Raw genomic sequence first — 4,692 nt, forward strand, 5'->3', positions numbered from 1 at the left:
GTGGACGCGCGGCTTCTAAGCCTACAACCCAATATCAACATTTAACAATCATACATACACAACATACTTCGATTACAATGTATATAACGCCACCATACTCACAGATCGGACAATTTCCCTCAAAAACCACAACTTTCCCAATCTCCCTAAATTCCCCAAATTTATCAACAACCCAATCCTATATCATGTAATTGCTCGCATATTATCGTTTAATAAGGTTCAGACCCCTTACCTCTTTGGATTGAAGGAAGCTCTGAGCAATCTTTGGTCTTTTCCTCTTCCTTCTCTTTCTCTTCAGCGCTTCTCCCTTTTCTGACTCTGAGGCAAAATACGTGAAAATGAAAACCTTCAGTTATCTCCTTTGGCCTCTTTTACCCAATTCCACTTTTACCCTTCCACTCTTCATATTCCAATTATATTATTTATTTAATTATTATTAAAATAAATAATATCTATAATAATAATAATAATAATAATCCAATAATTCAACTTTATTTAATTAAATTAATAAAATACTATTAACTCAATTAAATAATTCTCTTATTTTAATCGGGGTGTTACAACTCTCCCCCACTTTAGAAGTTTTCGTCCTCGAAAACATACCTCAAACAAATAGAGCCGGATACGACTCCTTCATCTGATCTTCACGCTCCCAAGTCAAGCTCTCACCAGCTGGACCTCCCCAAACAACTTTCACTAGAGCAATTTTCTTACCTCTCAGGGTCTTCTCTTCTCGGTCATCTATCCGAATTGGCAACACCTCAACGGTCAAATTATCCCTCACCTGGATATCATCCAACTGAACAACATGCGACGGATCCGCAATATACTTTCTTAACTGAGATACATGAAACACGTCATGCAGATTAGAAAGCGACGGCGGTAAAGCTATCCGATACGCCACTTCCCCAACCCTCTTCAAAATCTGATACGGACCCACAAACCTCGGAGTAAGCTTTTTAGACTTTAAAGCTCTACCCACACCTGTCGTCGGAGTAACTCTCAAGAACACATGATCTCCCTCTTGGAACTCAAGTGCTTTTCTCCTCTTATCATGATAACTCTTCTGACGACTCTGAGAAATCTTCATCTTCTCCTGAATCATCTTAACCTTTTCAGTCGTCTGCTGCACAATCTCAGGTCCGAGTACAACACTCTCACCTGACTCATACCAACACAATGGAGTTCTACACCTCCTACCATACAATGCTTCATATGGAGCCATACCGATACTAGCATGAAAACTATTATTATAAGTAAACTCCACCAACGGCAAATAACTATCCCAAGAACCACTCTGCTCCAACACACAAGCTCTCAACAAATCCTCCAAGGATTGGATAGTTCTTTCAGTCTGACCGTCAGTCTGAGGATGATAAGCTGAACTCAACCTCAACTTAGTCCCCAACGCTTTCTGCAAACTTTCCCAAAATCTAGAAGTAAATCTGGGATCTCTATCAGACACAATACTGGATGGAATACCATGCAGCCTCACTATCTCCTCAATATACAACTCTGCCAACTTCTCTAAAGAGTGATTAATCTTCATCGGCAAGAAATGCGCCGACTTAGTCAATCGATCCACAATCACCCAAATAGAATCATTACCTTTCACCGTCCTCGGCAGTCCCGTCACAAAATCCATGGAAATGCTATCCCACTTCCATTCAGGAATCTTCAAAGGTTGCATCATACCTGTCGGTTTCTGATGTTCAATCTTTGACTTCTGACAAGTCAAACAGGCATACACAAACTTAGCAACATCTCTTTTCATACCCGCCCACCAAAACAACTTCTTCAAATCTTGATACATTTTAGTTGCACCTGGATGGATACTCAATCCACTCCTATGGCCCTCTTCAAGAATACTCTTTTTCAATTCAGACACCTCGGGAACACAAACTCTACCTTTAAATCGCAGGATACCATTCTCATCAATCTCAAAATTACCACCATTACCCTGGTTAACCATAGTAATATGATCAACTAGAGCGACATCAACTTGCTGACCATTCCGAATATCTTCCAGAATTCCACTAGTCAACTTCAGCATACCCAACTTTACACTATCAGCGGAAACTTCACAACCCAAACTCATATCACGGAACTGTTCAATTAACTCAAGCTCCCGAACCATCATCATAGACATATGTAGAGACTTTCTACTCAGCGCATCTGCAACTACATTAGCCTTACCGGGATGATAACTCAATTCGAAGTCAAAATCCTTCAGTAGTTCTAACCACCTTCTCTGCCTCATATTTAACTCTTTCTGATCAAACAGATACTTCAGACTCTTGTGATCACTGAACACTTCGAATCTGGAACCATACAGATAATGCCTCCACATTTTCAACACAAATACAACAGCTGCAAGCTCTAGATCATGCGTAGGATAATTCCTCTCATGAACTCTCAACTGTCTAGAAGCATAAGCTACAACTTTACCATTCTGCATCAAAACACCACCAAGACCCATCAAAGAAGCATCACAATAAACAACGAAGGACTCACCAGGATTAGGCAAGATCAACACTGGAGCACTGGTCAACCGCCTCTTCAACTCAACAAAACTCGCTTCACAAGCTGCATCCCACACATACACTTGACCCTTCTTAGTCAACTGCGTCAACGGCAATGCCAACTTAGAGAAGCCTTCAATAAATCTGCGATAATAACCAGCTAACCCCAGAAAACTGCGTATCTCAGTAGCAGACTTCGGAGTCTCCCACTGTAATACAGCATCAACTTTAGCAGGATCAACAGAGATCCCACCACTCGAAATCACATGGCCAAGGAAACTCACTTCCTTCAACCAGAACTCACATTTAGATAACTTTGCATATAATTTCTTTTCTCTTAACACCTGCAAAACAATTCTCAGATGTCCTGCATGCTCTTCTTCCGTCTTAGAATATATCAATATATCATCTATGAACACCACAACAAAATCATCAAGGTACGGATGAAATATACGATTCATATATTCCATAAACACACCTGGAGCATTAGATACACCGAACGGCATCACAGTGTATTCATAATGACCATACCTCGTACGGAAAGCAGTCTTCGCAATATCATCTGACTTCACTCGGATCTGATGATAACCCGATCGCAAATCAATTTTACTGAAAACATGAGCTCCAACCAACTGGTCCATCAAATCATCAATCCTCGGCAATGGATACCGATTCTTGATAGTCACCTTATTCAACTGCCGATAATCGACACACAACCTCATCGTACCTTCTTTCTTCTTCACTAACAATACTGGTGCACCCCAAGGAGAAACACTTGGACGCACAAACTTCTTCTCAAGCAATTCTTCAAGTTGCTTCTTCAGTTCAACTAATTCAGTTGCCGACATTCTATAAGGAGACATCGACACTGGACTCGTACCTGGTACTAAGTCAATGGCAAATTCGACTTCACGTTCTGGAGGTAAATCACTTACATCCTCCGGAAACACATCCTGAAATTCACAGACAACAGGCAAATCTACACTCACTACTTTCTTATCCGCTTGTAGAGACGCAAATAAAGCGAATACCTGAGCTTCATCTTTCACAAAATCCCCTATCTGCCTAGCAGATAGAAATCTTGCCTCATCATTCTCACCAACTTCAGAGAACCGCACCGTCTTCCTATAGCAGTCGATGAACACGCCATAGAATCCTAGCCAATTCATTCCTAGAATAATATCAATTTGGTGCAAGGGTAAGCACACCAAATCAACCACGAACTCTCTCTCGAAGATCGTCAGATGACAACCTCGACAAACAACAGAAGTCTTCACAGAACCATTAGCAGGAGTATCTATCACCATACTTCCGCCTAGGGACGACATAATCACACCAATCCTGGTCGCACACTCATACGAAATAAACGAATGAGTACCACCACCGTTAAATATCGACAGTGTCATTTACACTAATCGACCAACAGGGAAAACATCACATTATGACTCGACTGGACTGACTATGCTCTGATACCACTAATGTAACACCCTTCTACCCCAAACGACATATTTAAAGAATTTATCAGAGTACAACATGTAGAAGAGTTTACATTTCATTCAACTTAACACTCATCACTTTACAACATAAAAATATTTCATTTATTTTAATAAAACTTCGCAGCGGACAACAACACAATTAACGATTTATAAAAATGTTTCAACAAAACATATCAATAATTTAGTCTTCATACACAACTTAAATAATAATATAATCTCTATTGAATCCCATAACCCCGGTGTCACATGACCAGAGCATTGACTCGACTCTGTAGAATAACTCTACACTTATTCTTCACCTCAACAAAAGCTACTCCTCATTATCTGCACATTGCTCATCATAGATGAACATAAACACATGCAGAAGGGGTGAGAATTACATTATTAAACAATAATATAACGACAGAATATAATATGAATAATTTGCACATATGTCAACACGGATCATCACAATCATCATTATAATCCACAAACTCATGAATATCAACAAAACAACACATCAATTGCAATGCACACACCCATGCATGACTCAACACGACTCGGTATACCCATTTTGTGACCACTACAGGATCACTACTCCCAGATTCACCACCATAGAATCCGAGTTCCCCATAAGGAACCAAGCCTCTCAACAAGCCCGGAGTCAACAACATCATTGGAACTCAGTCCGTTCA

This window comes from Lathyrus oleraceus, chromosome 5 (genome assembly GCF_024323335.1).
Source record: "Lathyrus oleraceus cultivar Zhongwan6 chromosome 5, CAAS_Psat_ZW6_1.0, whole genome shotgun sequence".
NCBI classification, from domain to species: Eukaryota; Viridiplantae; Streptophyta; class Magnoliopsida; order Fabales; family Fabaceae; genus Lathyrus; species Lathyrus oleraceus.